Source organism: Choloepus didactylus, chromosome 14 (assembly GCF_015220235.1).
Source record: "Choloepus didactylus isolate mChoDid1 chromosome 14, mChoDid1.pri, whole genome shotgun sequence".
NCBI classification, from domain to species: Eukaryota; Metazoa; Chordata; class Mammalia; order Pilosa; family Megalonychidae; genus Choloepus; species Choloepus didactylus.
In genome coordinates, this window is record NC_051320.1 from 23,052,994 (window position 1) to 23,075,067 (window position 22,074).

Here is a 22,074-nt window from a genome sequence, read left to right on the forward strand (position 1 = left end):
GGCTCAGTTCTCAATAATTTTTATACATTTCATTAAATGGCAAGTTGTAGTATATGAAGTTATTTAATTATAACATAGGACAGTTCATAGAACATAGTAGAACCTCAAAAAAATGTTTGCTGAGTTAATGAATACTTAACTCTATCCATGCAAACTCAGCCGTTGTGGTTGCTCATCTTAGCATGGTCTTCTGCTCATGTCTTAAAAAACAGGCTGAAAAAAAATGGGGGAACATTCTCTCTCATTCCATCCTGCATACCAGAAGAGGCTAAATCTTTTAATGCCCTTTTAATCACATGCCTACCTTTCTTAACCTACAATAGCTCTTTATTCGTTCAAGTCTGAACTGTTTGCCCCACCTTACCAATCCAACCTAATTTGGGGCAGCGCTTTTACAGAATTACTCTGCTACAGTTAGACCCATTTACTTAATAAACAGAGTAGTGAGGGAGTGTGGATTGGCTGTTCTTACTTGGACCAGATTTTGACTTTTAAAATCTAGGCTTTAGCATCAGAATATAGACTTTAGAATTATATATTGGTGTACTAAACAGAAACTTCGTATTCCCCAAATATTTGCATGCTATGGGCTTGACACTTTACCAGGAGATGGGGCTTCAGAGTTAATAAAAATCAATCATTCCCTGCCCCCATGCAGATTGTGGTCTAACTGGAAAGACAGTTAAAATCCAAAATGAAAAGTGCTAGGATAGGGAAAATGCCCAGGGAACCCACAGCAAAGCACGTAACTCAGCCATGGGATCAGGAAAGGCTTTACAGGTCAATGACATCTAGCTTGATGTCAGTTGAAGAGCAGTGCATTACATGTTTCAGGAACAGCAAGTGCAAAAGCCTAGTGTCAAGACAGCTCTGTATGTTCAAGAGAGTGAGAGAAGTTTCTTGAGGCTGGACCTCAAGATACAAGGGGGCTATGTGAAGGTCATGAAAGAAAAGAAAGGATATCTCTTTGTGTTGTCAGGGTCTTGCTTGCTCTTTTCCTCAGTGTCTAAGTGTTCAAATTAACTCATTCTTTTTCATGTAAGTTTTAGGTGAAAACATCAGAATGAATAAAATAAACATCTGTTGATTCACTAACCCCTCAGCTTCATTTCTAGCTACGTTGCTGTTTTCATTCTGTAATTTTTTTTTCATTTTGAAAGTGAATATTTTATTCAACATTGCAATAAGAATTGAACAGTGTTTAAAAACATAAGCAGGTTAGTGGCTAAAAAAATTGTATATTAATCTTTAGTTTCCTTTGGAGGGTATTTTGATTGCCAGTTCTCTATAGCAAAAGGATGGAAGGAAAATGTGTTTAGAAGACGGAAATTCTCCCTGAATGCAAGTCTAAAAGGCTCAAAAAGTTTACAGGTTTTAAAGATCCAAATCAGAAATACTTTATATTAGAGATATCTCATTTGAATTCTAAAAGGTTGACATAATAAGCATTATATAGTTAAAAAGAAAAAAAGGCCAACAAATCAACTTAGCATTTTCAAGAGGCTAGCATTCCGGGTCATCACCACATCTAGCAATAGCTCATCCATTACCACCTTCTTTGTTCTTCTGGATTCTTCTTGGCTTCCATCTGGGCCATCCAAAGGCACTGTGAGGAAAACAGATGCAGAGATAGGTGCCAGTTTCTCCTGTGGTCCCTCTCAGCATAGCAAGTAGACAATCAGTGAGAAAAGGGTATATAATCAATAATGTAAATGTATACTCCATACAAGGCCTCACTCAATTTGAAAAAAATTGCCAGTTCTGTCCATAAGGTATTTATGGCAGAGAATCTTTATTTTTCCATCAGTGTGCTGAAGCTACAGATGTTGAAACACGACTTAATCTTGTGGCTGATAAATCAATTTTGAAATGTCTGTGCAAATAGGAATAAAGGCAGTCAACTTCCTCCTGGGTAAATGCCACCCCACCACCACCCCATCCCCATCCCCGCAGGTGTTTTGTGAACACTGTCCCACAAAGCTTTTGCATCCTCTGGGTGTATGGCAAAGGAAATATCCAGACTTTGAAGGCTACAGGGTACAGACTAAAGAAATCCAGTAGTACTCATATGTTAGTCCATTTTGCATGCAGACTGTCTAGCAGCCATCCAGATAACATTAAATGTGTTGATTGCTAATGGACTGAAATAGCAGTCTAAGGTTTTCTGAAACCAGGTTCCAATTATGGATTAGATTCTGCTCTATTTGCAAGGAATAGGGGTAAACAGGTGAAGTCTTCTGAAGCAGTCACCAGAAGACTGTCTCCAAATATACAGCAGAACCAACCAGTCCACAACACTTTATCCTTTTTATCTTTATGTTCTGAGATGGCAATTGAAATTTTGACAGAATCTGGACAAGAAATGCTTCAGGGATCCTTTAGGTTCCTTTTATTCCTAGAAGGGAAGAAAAAATCACTTTGATGAAGTCTTCTCCCACTTCCACAACTACTTCTTTTGCTTTTCAGCAATAGTAAAAGTGCCTAGAAGTCTAGAATACTCTCTGAGATTGGTATAGAAGAATCTATATAAGGGAGTTAAACTATATAAACTATATATGCAGAAATGCAGCTTTTTGAGTATTAATGTCTTCCTGCAGGTGTAAACACTGGAGAATTTTCCTTCAAGGTGGAGTCGGGCCACATGAAGTCTGCTTCCTGACTGGTTCTAATCCTTTCTGCGGAGGGGTGGCACCTATAAAGTAATCTTTAAGCCTTGAGGGTGACTTTTGTCAGTACTGATTCATCACAAGGATCCATTGTCAGTAAAATGCTGTGATAAATGCTGTCACCCATTCCTGCTTCACGAATCATTCTTCAGGTCTGGATTCAAAGCTATGTCGAGACTGAACTCCCCTGAAGTAAAAACGTCCCCAAAATGACAGGCTGAGGGAGTGCCAGGAGGAAGCCCTGGCCCTCCCCGACTCCCTCTGGCTCCCCAACAAGCGAGTTCATCAGGGTCGCAAACGCGGGGTAAGGAGACGGGCGCTCCTTCAGACGCGGGAAGAGTCTGGCGCCCTCACCCCGGGAGGGGCGTCCTGCTGACCCAGCCGCCCATCCTTGCGACCCTCACTCCTGCAGAGGCGGCTCCTCCCCGCAGAGGGGGGAGGGCAAAGGACAGGGCGCTCCAGTTGGCTACCCTACCTCCATTCTCTAAGTGTTTATGCATATGAAACTAATAAGTATACTGAGATGATCTAATATCACTGCAGTTTGCTAGCACATAACTACTCCGCACGGCTTGGTCATTACCTTCCTTGATTTCCATTGCCGTTAAAATAATGTCAGACTTCTTGGCATGGGGTTTTTAATTTATTTATTCATTATTTCTTGTTGTGAATATATATATATATAAAATAAAATTTGGCATTTTAACCATGTTTAAGTGTACAGTTCAATGGCATTAGTAACTTTTACAGTGTTGTGCTACTGTCACTACTTCCATTACTAAAACTTTTTCATCACACAAAACAGAAACTCTCCCTCCCCCCCCCCAGTTTCTATTATTCTGTATTCTACTTTCTGTCTCTGTGAATTTGCTTGTTCTAGATATTTCATGTAAGTGAAATCATACAGTATTTGTCCTTTTGTGTCTGGCCTATTTAATAAAACATGATGTCTTCAGGGTTGTTCCATGTATCAGAACTTCATTCCTTCTGAATAATATTCCATGATGTGTATGTACCACATTTTGTTTTTCCATTTGTCTGTTGATGTACCCTTGGGTTGCTTCCATCTTTTGACTATTGGGTATAATGCTGCTATGAACATTGTTGTACAATTTATCTATTTGAGTCCCTGCTTTCAGTTCTTTGGAGTATATACTTAAGACTGGGATTGTGGGTATTATGGTAATTCTGTGTTTAAGTTTTAGACAGACTACCAAACTGTTTTCTACAACATCCGTACCATTTTACGTTCCCACCAGCAGTGCACAAGAATTGCAATCTCTCCACATCTTCTTCAACAATTGTTATTTTCTTTTCTTATTTTATAAAAATAATAACCATCCTATTGGGTATGAACTGGGATGTCATGTTTTTGATTTACATTTGTCTAATGGTTAATCTTTTCATGTGCTTTTTGTCTGTTTACATATATTCTTTGGAGAAATATATATTGAAGTCCTTTGCTTATTTTTTAACTGGGTAGTTTGTCTTTTTGTTGTTGAGTTGTAGAAGTTCTTTATATGTTCTAGGTGTTAAACCCTTACTAGATATATGATTTGTAAATATTTTCTCCCATTCCGCAAGTTTTCTTTTCACTTTCTTGATCATGTCCTTTGATGTACAAAAGTTTTAATTTTGATTGAGTCCAGTTGATCTATTTTTTCTTTTGTTGTTCTTGCTTTGGGTATAAAATTTTTATCTGTATATGCAAAGTTGCCTTTGCATATACAGATATAAATGAGTGTGCTCATTTGTAAATGTAAAATGTATTTCTTTATGTGGGTCTTGTGGACAAAAGAGTTTGAAGAACACTGGTCCTTACTATATCTATGGAAAGTATGTGTTTTAGCTCCCCACTAGATTATATGTTACTTGAGGACAGAAACTTCTCATTCAGGCTCTAAAGATTCTACCCTTCCAACCTCGGTAGGGTATTTAGGGTGTTACTTTGTTTATAATAAGTGCTGTTGTTCTTTGAGCTTGTCCCTAATTCTTCCTAAACCCTGTAAGAGCCTCTCAATAAAATTTTCACATAGTCAAATCTAGCATATTGGAATCTCTCAGCTCCATACCCTTCTCCATCCCCCAAAAAAACATCCTCTAGGGGTTTTCTGTCCTCCAGTTCCAGTATGGTCTGATGCCTGACTGGGACTTCCTTTTGCCACTTACCTGGACTAGATCCTTCCCTGACTATCTTTTGGCTTATTCTTTCATTTTGTTAGAGTACATAGCTCCAATTGCTTCCTGAGAAAGAGTACATGGATGGGAGATAATATTTCCTTTCTATCCCAAGACAGTCATCTGCCTTTTTGAGGGCCTGTCTTTAGGCATTGTGCTAGGTACTCAATAGCCCTTTTCAGTCTGGAACTTAGGTTGTTAATTTCTTGGAAAATTTCTTATTATTTCTTTGATAATTTAATTCTCTTTTTAGATCTTCTATTAGTTGTGTGTTGGATCTCTTGGATTGGTCCTCTGATTTTCTTATCTATATTTTTCCTTCTCCTCATCTCATGGTATTTTTGTTCTACCGTCTTCAAAAAATCTTCAACTTCATCTTCTAGCCGTTTACTTGAATTTTTTGTTTTAGATGTCATTGGTAATTGCCAAGAGCTCTTTCTTATTCTCTGATTGTTCCTCTTTTCTTTTCTTTTCTTTTAAAGTATCTCATTATTGTTGCTTGTATGTACAAAGATATTTTTTTGTAGATGCAATCTTTTTTTTTTTCCTATTTCTTGTTCTTATTTATTTCTGTTTGTTTGTTGGCTTCATGTTTTGTTTTTACTTTTCTCTTTTATGTTAAAGGTTTTCTTCAAATGCCTGGTGATTACAGCTGTCCTTCATCTTTAAGAATGAGACAGTAAAACATGCATTAAAAACTGTTTAAAAGTTCTGTGTATCTGTGTGGGGCTTGTTAAAGGTGAGCCATCTTTTTGATGGGGAACATTGCAGATGTCCTTATCAGTAGCTGTTTTCACCAGGGCCATTCACTTTTTTCCAACCAAGAATCTTCTGACTTCTTGTCTCATGCACCAAATCCCAGGCCTTTTCCCAGAATCTGCAGGGTAGGTCAGCTTGCTACAGTGCGGGCCCTTCAACTTCATCTTTCCCTCTGCTCAGTTATTCACCACTCCTCTAACAGCTCTCAGGCTTCAGATAGTGTGGAGTTTGTATTCTCTTTATTATTTCAGGGTGAATATTGAGGGAAGAAGGATAGAAAAATCCGTATGCCAGCGTTTTAAAACCAGAAGTCATTCTCTGAACTTTTCAATTACTGAGTTTCTCCATATACATCATTAGACATGGAGAGAATGTGCTAATGTTTCTCCTACACAAGGCTGTTGAGATGCAGTTAAAATTAATCAATGTTAGTGCATTTATGAAGAGGAAGTGCTTGTGTGAGTATTGACATATTGTTTTCCAGAGGGCATAGAAAGAATGCTATATAAAATTTAAATTACATTTAAAAATTTTTTTTATTTTGAAATAAATTCAAACTTACAGTAACAGTTCCAAAAATAATATAAACCCCATACACAGAACTCCAGCATACCCCAACCCCCCTCCACCAATGCCCCGATCTACCAACTTTAATATTTTGTCATTTTACCATTTCTTTCTTTCCCTCCCTGTCTATCATCCATCATCTATTGCTCTGTCTTCTGAACATATGAGAGCAAGTTGCACACATCCTTGAACAAATAATATAATTCACATGTACGTCTCCTATGAACAAGAATATTCACTTATATAATCACATTAAGTGTAGCTAAGAAGTTCAAGAAATTTAACATTGATAGAAAGCTTACATTCTATATTTCATGTTTTTCTTATGTCCCAGTTGTGTCCTTTTGAGCCTTTTCTCCTCTATTCTTAGATCTCATCCAGGATCATCTGTGGCATTTAACTGTCATTATCTATTTGACTGTCTTTTTTTTTTCAATTGTGGAAACATATACAATATAAATCTTCCCATTCCAGCCCTTCCCAAGCATTCCATTTAGTGGGATTAATCACATTCCCAATGTTGCAATACCGTCACCTTCCCACCATCCATTACTAGAAGTTTCCTTTCACCCCAAACAGAAACCCTACTCTCATTTCTTATTAACTCCCTGTTCTAGTTTGCTAATGCTGCTGGAATGCAAAACACCAGAGAAGGATTGGCTTTTATGAAAGCAGGTTTATTTGGTTACACAGTTACAGTCTTAAGGCCATAAGCTGTCCAAGGTAACACATTAGCAATCGGGTACCTTCACTGGAGGATGACCAACGGCGTCCGGAAAACCTGTTAGCTGGTTGCTGGTTTGAATGCATTATGTCCCCCAGAAAAAGCCATATTCTTTGATGCAATCTTGTGGGGCAGACATATTAGTGGGGATAAAGTTTGGAACATTTGGATTAGGTTGTTCCCATGGAAATGCACCCCACCCAACTGTGGGTGATAATTCTGATTGGATAATTTCCATGGAGCTGTGGCCCCACCCATTCAGGGTGGGTCTTGATTGATTTACTGGAGTACTTTAAAAAGAGCCACACAGGCCCAGATGCTTGCTACAGCCAAGAGGGACACTTTGAAGAACGCACTGGAACTGAGAGAGGAGCTTCAGCTTACAGAGACATTTTGGAGACGGCCTTTGAAAGCAGACTTTTGCTCTGGAGAAGCTAAGAGAGGACAGATGCCCCAAGAGCAACCAAGAGTGACCTTTTCTGACGAGCTGAAGCCTAGAGAGGAATGTCCTGGGAGACAGCCATTTTGAAACCAGAACTTGGAGCAGATGCTGGCCACATGCCTTCCCAGCTAACAGAAGTTTCCTGGATGCCATCAGCCATCCTCCAGTGAAAGTACCCAATTGTTGATGCATTACCTTGGACACTTTATGGCCTTAAGACTGTAACTGTGTAACCAAATAAACCCCCTTTTACAAAAGCCAATCCATTTCTGGTGCTTTGCATTCCAGCAGCATTAGCAAACTAGAACAGCTGGGAAGGCATGTGGCTGGCGTCTGCTCCAAAGTTCTGGTTTCAAAATGGCTTTCTCCCAGGACACTCCTCTCTAGGCTGCAGTTCCTCAAAACTGTCACTCTTAGTTGCACTTGGAGTGTTTGTCCTCTCTTAGCTTGTCTGGAGCCAGAGTCTGCTTTCAATGGCCATCTTCAAAATGTCTCTCATCTGTAGCTCCTGTGCTTTCTTCAAAGTGTCCCTCTTGTCTGTAGCTCCTCTTCAAAAGGTCACTCACAGCTGCACTGAGTTCCTTCTCTTTGAGTCAGCTCATTTATATGGTTCCACTGATCAAGGCCCACCCTGAATGGGTGGGGCCATGCCTCCATGGAAATTATCAGAGTTATCACCTGCAGTTGGGCGGGGCTTATTTCCATGCAAACAACCTAATCCAAATGTTCCAACTTAATCCCCACTAATATGTCTGCCCCACAAGATTGCATCAAAGAATATGGCTTTTTCTGGGGGACACAGTATGTTCAAACCAGCATACTCCCCATTGCTCCTTCCCCGACTTCTCGTAACCCATACTCTGCTTTTCATGTCTATGATCATATTCTCTGAGACTTTCTTTGTGTTTACTGTGGGGCTTAAACTTAACATCTTAAGTCTATAACAATCTTGTTTTCTTTGATACCAACTTAACTTAAATAGGACACATAAACTATGTTCCTATACTCCTCCATTCCCCCACCTTTATGTAGTTCTTGTCAAAAATTACATATTTTACATTGAGTCCAAAACCACTGATTTATCATTATACTTTATGTACTTTAGATCCCGTAGGAAGTAAATAGTGGAGTTACAAATCAAAAATACAGTAGTATCGGTATTTATATTTACCATGTGATCTTTGCTGTAAATCTTTATTTTTTCCTGTGGTTTCAGTCAATTGTTTAGTGTCCCTTCCTTTCAGCCTGCACAATTCCCTTTAGCATTTCTTATAGGACTGATTTACTGGTGATGAAATCCCTCAGCTTTTGATTATCCGGAAATGTTTTCATCTGCCCCTCATTTTTAACCTCCAGGTGTTTTGTGAATTTTCTGAGCCTCTGATGGTTATTGACTTCTATTTGTATTCCATTGTGGTCAGAGAGTGTGCTTTGAATAATTCCAGTTTTTTAAAATTTATTGAGACTTGTTTTATGTCCCAGCCTATGGTCTATTCTGGAGAAAGATCCGTGATCACTAGAGAAGAATGTGTATCTGGTGATTTGGGATGTAATGTTCTATATATGTCTGTTAAATTTCTCTATATCTTTCCTTTCTTTGTTTCTCTGTCTGTAGGGCTCCCTTTAGTATCTGAAGTAGGGCAGGTCTTTTATTGGCAAAATCTCTCAGTATTTGTTTATCTGTAAAAAATTTAAGCTCCCTCAAATTTGAAGGAGAGCTTTGCTGGATAAAGTATTCTTGGTTGGAAATTTTTCTCTCTCAGAATTTTAAATATGTCATGCCACTGCCTTCTTGCCTCCATGGTGGCCACTGAGTAGTCACTATTTAGTCTTATGTTGTTTCCTTTGAATGTGGTAAATTGCTTTTCTCTTGCTGCTTTCAGAACTTGCTCCTTCTCTTCAGTATTTGACAGTCTGATCAGAATATGTCTTGGAGTGGGTTTATTTGGATTTATTCTATTTGGAGTTTGCTGAGCATTTATATTTATGCTTTGTGTATTTATATTGTGTAGAAGGTTTGGGAAGTTTTCCCCAACAATTTCTTTCAATACTCTTTCTAGACCTTTACCCTTCTCTTCCCCTTTTGGGATACCAATGAGTCTTATATTTGGACGTTTTATTTTATGTATCATATCCCTGAGATCCATTTTGATTTTTTCGATTTTTTCCCTCTTCTTTCTTTTGTTCTTACATTTTCCATTCTGTGGTTCTTGAGGTCACTGAGTCGTTTTTCAGCTTCCTCTAGTCTTGTACTATGAGTATCCAGAATCTTTTTAATTTGGTCACCAGTTTCTTTTATTTCCATAAGATCGTCTATCTTTTTATTTACTCTTGCAATTTCTTCTTTATGCTCTTTTAGGGTCTTCTTCATGTCCTTTATATCCTGTGCCATGCTCTTCTTCATGTCCTTTATGTCCTGTGCCATGCTCTCATTGTTTGTCTTTAGTTCTTTGATTAATTGCACCAAGTACTGTGTCTCCTGTGATCTTTTGATTTGGGTGTTTGGGTTTGTGTTCTCCATATCGTCTGGTTTTTTCATATGCTTTAAAATTTTCTGTTGTTTTTGGCCTCTTGGCATTTGCTTTACTTGATAGAGTTATTTTAGGATATAAAGGATTATTCAGACACCAGTCTCTAATTTGTCAGATCTACAGCTTGGTGGCGTATACTTTCTCTAACTAACCAGCATATGGCATCCGTGAGTCACCTACTCCCCTCAAGTCAGTTCTCCCCAACTTTGTCTTTGTGGTGTGTGGGGGTCTGGTTCTTGTGGGGTCCACTTGGTGCACCAAGTTCGGGTGTGTTGTTGGTGTTGTCCATCCTGAATGTGGGGTATGTGTCTGAGCGGTTAGGGAGGCAGGGAAGCTTTAATAATCAAACCTCCCAGGTGTTCCTGGAGATTTAAGGCTGTTGCAAGAGTCTAAACCTTCATTTCAGCCTCGCCACAGATTTCTCTGCTGCTGACCCACAAGTCCTTGGTATTGGCATAGGGTCCCTGGGATTTCTGGATGGGTTCCTCTTCCCAGCCATGACCTTCTAGGGCCTCTGCTGAGGGAGGGCTGTGCTATGTCACAAGTGTGCGCTGTCCCTCAAGGGAAGCCCTGGGCCCTGGGCTGTGCAGGGGCATTCCCAGCCTGCTGTAAATATGGCTGAAAGGAGCATGTTAATTTCCCCCTTTTCACACAGCTCCACCTTCCCAGCTCTGGGACAATTAGCTGTGGGTGCGCGAAAGGCTGTTGTCAACACCTGATATTGTGATGTGTGCGCAGTGCTGCCGGAAACACTTCCCGTCACACTGGGTCCCTTGGTGCAGCTCTGGGCTGTGGCTCCGGCGCTGGGCAGGAGCGTTCCCAGCCCACCGGGAAGACGGCTGCAAGGGGCTTGGTTTTTTTCCCCTTTTGGCTCACCTCTTCCCTCCTTGCTCCGAGACAATTAGCAGCGGGTGCATGAAAGGCTATCTTCCACGCCAGATATTGCCACGTTTGCACAGCCCTTTCCTGCCGCACTTCACTGTGTGGTTCTCGCTGCCATATCTGCAGCTGCTTTTGGGTTTTTTAAAAAAAGAACTAGTCCGCCTCCAAACGCCAACCCATGGTTTCCCCACAGCGCAGCGTGGCTGCCGGACATTCAGCAGGCTCACTCACTTATTTCAGAATGCAGACTCCCGGTTTCACCAAGTGCATGGTCCCTGTGGATTTAGCAGAGCTTGTCCAGCTGGTGCATCACTGGAACTGGTATTCTGGGTCACTTTCTGGCCTCTATCTAGTATTTTTCACAAAGGTTTTTTTTTTGCCCTGTCCCTCCTAGCTGCCATCTTAGGTTCTCTCCTTAAATTACATTTTATGCTTTTCCATTTCAAAGAAAAAAAAAATTTTTTTTTTTCTTCCAAGTAATTTTAGATTTTTACTGGCCACTATTCGTGGTCTCTCATGGCCAATTCAGATATCCAGAGTATGACATCAGGAGATGATTCATAATATGAAGCATGCTGAATGGAGCTTTATGAAAAAGTTGTTAATTCTCTTGATATTAAGATGCAAGGTTTACTTTAAAAACTGACTGTTTTAGTCCTTAACCTCATTCTAATGTTCTTTTTATTTTTGAGCATTTAACCATGATTTTTCCATTTTGGTAACTTCCAACATAGTAACTTCAGTAAAATTTCTTATTGAGTAATTGCTTACTGTAAAACATGATCTTCCAGCAGTTGAAATAGGCTTACTGTGTTTTGAGGAGACAGTACAGAGTACCTGCATTTAGGAAGTCCAGGGCTAGACTTGGAGGAAAGCAGTGGAATCTGACATTTGGTATGGTGCCATGTTATTGAAGAATGGTATTAGGTGATCATTTTCAATTTCCTTGACATGTGTGCCATTTTTGTATTAATCTAGAAAGCCTCTTGTGTTTTAAACTCTTGGCCACTTAGTTTTGTTTTGCTTTTTTTTTTTTTAAAAAAAAAATCTGATTTGTTTAATTGTTATCAAAGATTAATGTAGTATGCTTTGCAGCAAAGCATGGTAGACAGAAACAAGCACAGTGTTGGAGGACCTAGGCTTGAATTCCAGCACTACTAACTGTGTGAATTTGAGTAAGTTACTTAATGCTTTCCTTTCTGCAGATAAGATTTACCCTTATAGGGATTATATGAGATAATACATGTAAATTCTTAGTACCGTGTTTGGTTCCATAAATGTCAGCTCTTTTTATTAAGGTATGTAAAGCATCTTGCACTGTGCCTTTTCCTCCTACTTTTCCTCCTACTTACATGTTCAGGATGTTCTGCTGAGTCAAAACTACCAGTAGGAAGTTATATAATATAGATCCTTTCTTCTCATTCTTAGATGGTTTTATTTGGAGGTAGTTTGAGTAAATTTTAAAATATGCCACTAAAGTAGTATTTATTTATGCACAGAGCTTTTTAAAGAATTGATCTTGGCTGTCTTGAATTAATAACATAGAAAAACAACAGTTAGTTGCTGGAGGGAATTCCACGTTTTTAAATTAATTTATTTACCAAGCCACTCGGGCTTCGGGTATTATCTAAGGGAATTTATGACTATGTCAAGACTTGATAGATTCTTCCTTTTCATGCTAATGCAGAATAAATATGCTGGGCACATCCTGCCAGTGGGGCTGGTTTTGTCCCTGCTGTCAGCGGCCTTACCAGCATCCTGATACTCTTGGACCTGGCTTTGTGCTCGCTGGCCTTGTACCCCCAGGACCAGCCTAGCACACCCCAGGCCCGCAGTTCCGTTGGACACTGCTGATTTGGGGATCAATAAACTCTCTACCATGACAAGTAGGAGCAGATTCATCAATTTTAATTTTGAAAGCTGCCTACATAGTATTGTCATCAACTTGTCCGAGTTACTTTTGGTGAGTTCATTAATTTGAAACCCATCACATCTGAATGTGCCCTTAGGGATAACCGGCTTCACTATTAAATTATTTCCTGTGAAACTCTCACTAGGTATTCTAGTGCATGAATGTTAATATGAGAGAATGGTGAAGAAAATCTGAAGGGAGTAAGGGATAGATCCATTTTGTATTATTCAGAAAATTATTCTTAGATACACCTTCTATCTTTGGGCAACAGACAGCAAAATGGGCAAAACTTGCTTTGTTTCATCTGATAGAAAAATTATTACTTTCTTACTGGGCTAAGTTTCTTGCATTTAGAAAACTGTTATTTGAAGTTTTCTAAGGTCAGTATTATGTAGTTTTGTATATTTTAGGTTTTTATCATTAAATATATAGTTTTATATATTTTAGTTTTTTTATTAAACTGAAAATTTGAATTTACAGCTTTAATTAGAACATAAAAGGGTTAACATGCTAGGCATAAGTGGACTTAGATTTGAATTGTTTAAAATATTTTTTATGAACTTTACTTTTATTTTTAACAGTTTATTAAACACATGTAACAGAATATTTATAAAATGTGTATAAAGAATGACAGTAAGAATAACAGTAAAGCAAACACCTATGTATCTACCACTCACTTTAAGAAATAAGGTATCACCAGGTTGTTAGACTCCCCATGGGCTCTTCCTCAGTTCGGTTTGCCTCCCTGCATTCTTCCAAGTAAGCACATCAAAATTTTGTGTTTATTTTTCCTTGACATTTTTTTTGTGCATGTTGTAAAAATACATATAACATAAAATTTAGCATTTTAACCATTTTCCTTTGACTTTTTGTAAAACCAGTTTTTATATTTGTATTCATCCCTAAAGAGTATGTTGTTTGATTCTTTTGTTTTTGAAACATATAAATGGAATAATTTCTTCTGAGACTTTTTATTTCGCTTTTGTGACTTTCATCCATGCCAACGTATACAGCTGTGGTTTGTTTATTTTAGTATCTGTATAGTACTCTGTTGTGTGATTATCCCACAGTTTATTTAGCTATTCCTGTCTTGTTTTGGATACTTGGGTTGTTGCTGGTTTTCCTGGCTAGTACAAACGTTGACTTCTTATACGTGTTTCTTTGTGCATGTGAGCGAGACTGGAATAGCCAGGCCAATTGCTAAATTTGTGAATTTCTTTTAAAATGTGATTTGCTTTTCTTTGAATTTAAGGAGGATTTGAAATTGAGAGAATTTGGTGGTTTGCTGATGATATGTCAATTTTAGCAATTTTTCTAGGAAAAATAGCTGACTTTTGAAATTATTTAGAGAGCATTTAAGATAGTTTAAGAAAGTTTGGGATTCCAGATAATTTAGATATGTTTATTATATAGATGTAGAGATATGGGTAGTCAATTTTAAGAATCAGAATAAAATATTAATAATATTGGCTAATTTTATTGAGTACGTTCATAAAGGATGACTGTCCTGGTACATGCCAAATGAATATCAGCCCCTGCTTTGGAAGCAGTTTTTTTTGAGTGTGTATAATGTGGGGAGGTAAAAAAATTGCTTTCAGGTTTCATGTTTTGGGGACAAAAAAGGAATTTTCTAAACACTCAGCTCCCTGATTCCCAGTGTATCTTATATCTGGAAGTAAGATGTCTTTAAAAATTGAGTTTTTACTGTGATACTTGAAATTCAAGAAAAGATGAGTCAATAATGGCTGTCATAATTAATTGTCTTAACTTCACAATTTTTATTTCCAATGCTTTTCTTTTATATATCTTGAAATTTTTTGCAAATGAAATTTCTATATATTGCTGATTTAATATATCCCCCATCTGAAAAATCCTTTGTTTTACATCGTTATAAAATTCTCTTACTTTTTAAGGTTTCTTTCTTTCCTAAGACATTTATTTTTGCCTTTGTGCAGGCTAGGCACCTGTTTATGTAGGTGCTGATGATGCAGGAAGAAACAAGATTCAATCCTGCCCCCAAAGAACTTAGAATTTAGAAGAGAGAGGTAAGTGAACAGGCAGTTCCCAAGTATTGTTCCTGGATAAGGCATAGTGCATGTTTGGTCTTAAGAAATGCCAAATGGTGATGGAAAGCCTCCATTTTTAAGATACAAAAAAACTGTTTGAATTTTAAAAAATAATCAGTAAATTAAAGTTCTTGTTTATATATTCATTTTATAGGTTATTTCTGTACATATATTTTCAGAGCTAAAAAGAAAAATAATGTATTATGAGCTTCTTAAAATACCATTCTATTTTCCTGATTGAATTCCATGAAAAGGGAGAACCTGTTTTCCTCATTGCTTTAAATACTTTTTTAATACCATGAGTCATGACTTCTGGAAACTTATTTAGAAAATACTTAGCAGTCATTGATCACAGCTTGTCATTATTTTAATGAAATCATAAGGATGGCATAGCATTTAAAATGATGTAAGAACAACACATGGGGTGGCACCTTGAATCCACATAGACTCATCTACTCAATAAATGTGGATAATTTAATCCTGACTTACTTCACTGTAAGAAAAAGCAGGTACACTGTATGAACAATCTCCAATGATTAAAAACCTTTTATTGAGAGGTCAATCGCAGAAGCACTGTAAAGTGTTGTATAGATTTGGCCACGAGGAAAACGCTGTTCCCTGTGCCAGAGCAGCTTGGGGTGTTCAGGGGTAGACACCAGTGGTGAGGATTGAGGAGTAAATAGATGATGGATGAATACATGAGGAAGAGAAGATAGTAAGTGTAGACTCTGGCTTCGTTCAATAGAATTTACTGTGTGTCTGGTGGGTGACCAGCCTCTGGGGACCATGGGGTTTCCTCGGGCATAGACCTCTCAGTGCTGAAATCAGGACAGTCCCAGGCAAAGTGGGGTGACTTGTCACCCTACATGCCAGACACTATACTATGTTCTGAGGAAATAAAGAAAATAGACATGCACAGAGAGAGTTATCATAAAAAATGATGAACATAGAAAAAGAGTAAATTTCAGGGTCTATGGGAACACAAAAGGGGACCCCCCCCCCCCAGCTGCAGAGGTGGTCAGAGAGGAGGCTTCATGGAGAAGGGAACACAGCTGAGATGAATTCAGAGAGAGGAGCAGGAGTTATCCTGGGCTGAGACTGGGGTCCGGGCATTGCAGGCAGAGGGAGCGTTGCAGCATGTGGTTTTTTAGCGAAATGCAAGTTGTTTTGACAGAGAAGGGGAAGTAGCTAAAGAGAGCCTGGGGAAGGGAGCCCAGGTGCTTATACCAGAGTAGTTTGAGGATGGGGTGTAGGGGGTGTTGAGGGAATTGAAGCCTGATGGCCTCTGTTTTCAGTGAAACAGAGGAATTGCTGAGAGTGAGGGACAAGCAAGGGAGGCAGAAGATTGAGGAGAGTGGGGAAATCAGAGGTTTCTGAGATGATCAAATAAGATCACATTAGTTGAAAAGTTCTGAAAAGTACAAAGCGTTTTTTTTTTTTTTTTAAGTGAACGTTTATTGAATGCTTCTTTTGTTTTGGGCACTAAGTATTTACCAACATTATCATATTTAATCATCACAACAACCATACGAGATAGGTGCTATTATTGTCTCCATTTTATGGATGCCAAAACCAGGCACAAAGAAGTTAAAACTCACCCAAGTTTACACAGTTCCTAACAGGCAGAAGCCAAAATTCTGTAGGTTTTCTAGAGCCCTTCACTCTCAACCTCCTAGTACATTTCCATCTATAACCTTACTTGATCCTCACAGCTGCTTCTTTTTTTTAATTGTAAAATATGTCATATATACATAAAAGTGATAACTTTCCAAGTGCAATTTAACAATAGTAGTTAGCAAATTTCAAAGAATATCATAGGTTACAATTCCAAAGTTTCAGTTATTTCCTTATTATTATATACACATACACACAAAAGGTAATATCTTTCAAAGTATGATTTAACAAGTAGATGTATAGGAACTTTCTAAAGTTGTTATGAGTTATAGTACCATAGTTTCAGTCGTTTCCTTATTGTGAAATATAACATATATACAAAAAGGAATGGCTTTCAAATTACAATTTAACAAGTAGTTATAGAACAAATTTCAAAGGATGTTATGGGTTACAGTTCTACCATTTCAATTCTTTCCTTCTAACTCTTCTAATACCCTAGCAACTAAGAAAAAGCAAATTATATAAAGATTCAGTATTCTTAATTCTTTGTTAAATTCCATCTTGCCTGTTGCTATCCCTTCTTCTAGTTTAATTACTTTCCCGATCTTCAGGGCTGTCTAGGCAGTGACCACTCTAACCTGTTCATGTTAAAAAGGGGTGTCAATTTTATGAGTAAAGAGGACATATCTGGTTGATGTTCTTGAAGAGGCTATTGCCTCTGTGTTTGGGGACTTAGCTGGCATAGGAGCACTCTGAAGGATTTGAGTTTAACAATCGTCACCCCATCCGTTACCATACCTTTGAATTCACCATCATTAACATATCTGGCAATATTAAATTATCATTCCCACTCACTAGCTACTATCCCTAGGTCTGCAATATTCTTATGTTTTAAGACATTGATTTTGCTTTCTTCAGATAGCTATATTCAGATAGATATAAAAGTGGTAACATACAATAGCTCTCCTTTTGTGTCTGAGTTATTTCACTCAGAATTATATCTTCAAGGTTCATCCATGTTGTCATATGTTTCAAGACCTTCTTGCTTTTTACTGCTGAATAGTATTCCATTGTATGAATATACCACATTTTGTTTATCCACTCGTCTGTTGAAGGATAGTTGGATTGTTTCCATCTCTTGGCAATTGTGAACAATGCCGCTATGAACATTGGTATACAAATGTCTGTTCGTGTCACTGCTTTCAAATCTTCTGGGTGTAAACCGAGAAGTGGAATTTCTGGATCATGGGGTAATTCAATATCTAGTTTTCTGAGAAACCACCAAACTGTTTTTCAGAGTGGCTGTACCATTATACAGTCCCACCAGCAATGAATAAGAGTTCCAATTTCTCCACATCCTCTCCAGCATTTGTGGTTTGTTTGTTTGATGGCAGCCCTTCTAATTGGTGTGAGATGATATCTCATTGTGGTCTTGATTTGCATTTCTCTAATAGTTAGTGAAGATGAACATTTTTTCGTTGTTTTTTTAGCCATTTACATTTTATGTTTGGAGAAATGTCTTTTCATATCTTTTGCCCATTTTATAATTGGGCTGTTTGTACTATTGTTGTGTTGTAGGATTTCTTTATATATACAAGATATTAGTCTCTTATCAGATACATGGTTTCCAAATATTTTCTCCCATTGAATTGGCTGCCTCTTCATCTTTTTGACAGATTCCTTTGAGGTGAAGAAGCTTTTGATTTTGAGTAGTACCCATCTATCTATTTTTTCTTTTGTTGCTTGTGCTTTGTGTGTAAGGTCTAAGAAGTGACCTCCTAATACTGGGTCTCAAAGATGTTTCCCTACATTATCTTCTAGGAGTTTTATGGTACTGTCTCTTATAATTGAGGTATCTGATCCACTTTGAGTTAATTTTTATATAGGGTATGAGATAGGGGTCCTCTTTTATTCTTTTTGTTACGGCTATACAGTTACCTCTTAATACTATTCTTATCCCCAGGGTAGGGAACAGTAAGCAAAACAGACTCTTGCCCAGAAATCTCATGGGAAATCAAGATACATCATTAGGCAATGTGTAGGAGAGAACAACTAAGTGTACTCTGAAAACTGCTGAGATATTTTTCCCTTACATCATATACTTTCCCAACTTGTAAATTTTTTTAAAAAAAGAACACGTTGAACCCACCCTCTTCATATCCCCAAAATATTTTAGCCAGTCATTTGTATTTTGTTTTTTTAATTCAAATGCACTTTCCCCTAGAAGTCGTGAATATCACTTCTTAACTCCTAAGTAAGTTGCAAGATCATTAATAGTAGCCCTAAACTTAGGACCTCTGAACTCTGAGTCTTGAGTCTTGGGAAAGTGGTAGAGGCTCTGAAGCTTGTTTGATTAGCAGAATGTGGAGAAGAAGAAAACTTCAGAGGCCTGGAGATGGGGCTCCCATAGCTTCAGCAGAATTGACTGTTAAAGTTGGGGATAACTCTCCCATCAAGGGCAGACAAGGATCCCAGCAGCATGGAGTAGAGTTGGTTGGCATGTTTAGGACAGTCACAGGTCAGGGATTTTCTATTTAAGTTATGATCAGTTTTGGCATTAGATAATTTCTGCATTTATAGGTGAAGAGTGGCAGATAATGCAAAGTTAAGGAACCTTGCCCCAATGTTATATTGCTAGTTAATGATTGAGTCAGGACTAGAGTTTACTCCCCAACCTTTTAACCCAGTTGCTCCAGTGGAAATAAAAGGCAGTGAGACTTGACCACCCAAGATTACTGATTTGCTGGTAGGTCTCCTGTGAATGGTTGCTGCCTCAGTCCTCACAGTGCTTCCTGGACAGGTTGGCAGACTTTGAGCTTTCACCTATGAAAGGCTGTACCATTGTGTCGACATACAGCATTCCCTCACTCATTCACTGAGCATGTCAGGCACAATCCCAAACCCTGTGGATTTGGTGGTGAGCACGACAGACATGGTGCTGGTCCGCCTGGTGGTTGGGGTTTGGTAGGAGAGATAGTCATAAAACGATTACAAGAAGTATTTAATTACATTTGTGTGACAAATGATAGGTAGGATAAGTATAAGATGCTATATGAGTATAACAGGAGCCCTAAACTAAGTCTAGGGTCAAGGAAAAAGCTTCCCTGAGGAAGTATAATTCATGCCAGTTCCCAAAGGGTGAGTAGGAGTTAGCCAAACAAAAAGCAGAAGACTGGCGGGAATGTAAAATGGTGTAGCCACTGTGGAAAACACTTTGGTGGTTTGTCAAAAAGTTAAACATAGAATTACCTTATGACTCTGCAATTCCACTCCTAGGTGGAAGAATTGAAAACAGAGACTTAGGCAGATACTTGTATGCTGCTTGTTCATAGCAGCGTTATTGACAGTAGCCAAAAGGTCGAAACAACCCAACTGCCCATCCACAGATGAACGAATAAACAAATGTATATGACCATACAAAGGAATATTATTCAGCTGTAAAAAGAAATGAAGTTCTGATACATGGTACAGCATGGGTGAATCTTGAAGACATCACATGGAGTAAAATAAGCCAGGCACAAAAGGACAACTATTGCATGATTTCATTTATAGGAAATCCTTAGACTACGCAAATTCATAGAGACAGGAAGTAGATTACAGTTCACCAGGGGCAGAGATGGGAAGTTATTGCTTAATGGGTACAGAGCGTCTCTGTGGGGTGATGAGAAAGGTTTGGTAATGGATGGTGGTTATGGTAGTACGAAGATGTAAAGGTAATTAACGCCACTGAATTATACACAAAAAATGGCTAAAAAAGGTAGATTTTGTAATATGTGTGTTACCACAATAAAATTTTAAAAAATTTAGTGGGATGAGTGTTTTAGGTGGAGTGAGCAGAATTTATGAAGACTCTGAGGGGAGTTGTGGTTGGCCAAATTAGTACTTAAAAAAAGGATTCCATTACTTGTAGCAAAAGGAATAAGGAGAAGAGTAACACAGTACTCACAATTATAAAATAAAAAAAAAATCCTTTTACACTATGGATTTCCAAAAGACTAACCAAGAGTCATGAAATTGAGCCGTGAATCTACTGTTTTTAAAAAAGATAATAGTCCAGATTTGTAAGATTATGTATTCATGAATATTTATAGACAGCACAGTCTTCCCTTACCTCATTGTACATAAACCTGCTTCTAAGAGTATCATAAACTCAAGGGCCTCTTGCCTGGAAGCATTTTTCTCTCCCTTCCTGCTCCTGAAAATCCAATGCATAGTTCAAAATAGCTGAAATCTTACCTACATGGTTCTGTTTCTGACCCTCTTTCACTGATGGTATGTACCAGTAGTTCGCAAGCTTTTTAAGTCTACTCTGAAAAATTATTGAAGACCCCAAAGAGTTTATATTTATGTAAGTTATCAATAGTTACTATATTAGAAATTTAAATGGAGACATCAAAAATTCTTTTTAAATTTAATATACCTGCTAATGAAATCTTCTAAAATATGCATATTAATATAAACATATTTTTATGAAAAATAGCTTTTTTCCAAAACTTAAAAAAAATGAGTGAGAAGCATAGCATTATTTTACAATTTTGCAAATGTCTTTAGTGTCTGGCTTACTGGGAGACAGCTATATCCTTATACCTGCTTCTTCATTCATACTGTTGCTATATGTTGTTTTGGTTGAAGTTTTTTAAAAAAAGTTTTTTAAAAAACCAGGCCTCACAGATATATGTGGTTGGAAGAAGTGGGGTATTTTATTAGCCTTTTCAGAAAAGAATGCATATTCTTCTTTGATATTACACCAATACTTTCCAAGTGGTAGTTTCTTAATGATTAGATGCAGTGTGGACTCTGAATCCATTTCAATAAACATGTTGTGCCCAGTGGTATTATAATCCATTGGTCATTGTATTAGTTTCCTAGGGCGAGTGTAACAAATTGTTAACCCAAACTGGGTGGCTTAAAGCAATAGAAATGTATTCTTTCACGGTTCTGCAGGCCAGAAGCCTGAAATCAAGATGTTCATAGGGCAACTCCTCTCCACAGGCTCTACAGGGTGGTGTTTTCGTTGCCGCTCCTTGTGGCTGCATCATCCAGGCTCCGCCTTCGTCTTACATCATCCTCTCCACGGGTGGCCTCTGTGTCTTCTCCTCTCCTGTCTCTTCTAAGGATACGTGCCATTGGATGTAGGGCCTACCTGAATAATCCAGGATGAGCTCATTGCAAGATCCTTCACATCTGTGAAGGCACTTTTCCTAAAGAAGGTCCTGTTTACAGGTTATATCTCCAACCGACTCCAGTCATCCTGCATTTTGAATGTCTCTTAGATCCATGCAGGCTTTTGCCACTTCATGCATTAGTCACTTGGAAAATATTGCCACACTGAGTTATGTACACTTCCCAAATGTTGACACATTTCATTTTGTAATATCAAAAAATCATATTTATTGGTATCACCAACTGAGTGCATCAGAAAAGTCATTAAATGTAGGGAAGCAGACAAGCCCATCGTGGCAGACACAAATTTTCCAAAATTCTAATTTTTGCTTGAAAGCTAGAATTTTCTCATTGCCAACAAATACTTCGAGTTGCTTTCCTTGAAGTAACAGGCTGACTTTGTTCATTTTCAAGAAAATGTCTGCCAAATACCCAAATTTGGCAAACGCCATCGGTTGTCAGTCATTCTTTCAAGTACAAATGGCGTTTGATGAAAAATCTGCTAGTTCAGCTTACAACTCAGACAGCCACACGAGGGCTTTCCTTCAAGCCAATCATCAGACTTTGGTA

At 38.1% G+C, this 22,074-nt stretch overlaps 1 protein-coding gene and 1 pseudogene across 6 annotated transcripts in view; one reads left to right on the top strand and one right to left on the bottom strand.

Moving 5' to 3' along the window:
• The window catches only part of SGK3 (serum/glucocorticoid regulated kinase family member 3), a 142,984-nt gene that overhangs the window by 36,594 nt on the left and 84,316 nt on the right, over positions 1 to 22,074 (top strand). For 2 of the 6 annotated variants that reach the window (XM_037803490.1, XM_037803489.1), the window contains exon 2: positions 14,617 to 14,706. The exons of the other annotated variants lie outside the window; for them this stretch is intronic. The gene's annotated coding sequence lies outside the window, so the exon portion shown is untranslated. The remainder of the gene's footprint in view (positions 1 to 14,616; positions 14,707 to 22,074) is intronic. 6 annotated transcript variants of the gene reach the window in all.
• On the bottom strand, positions 1,734 to 21,468 carry LOC119508798 (annotated as a pseudogene).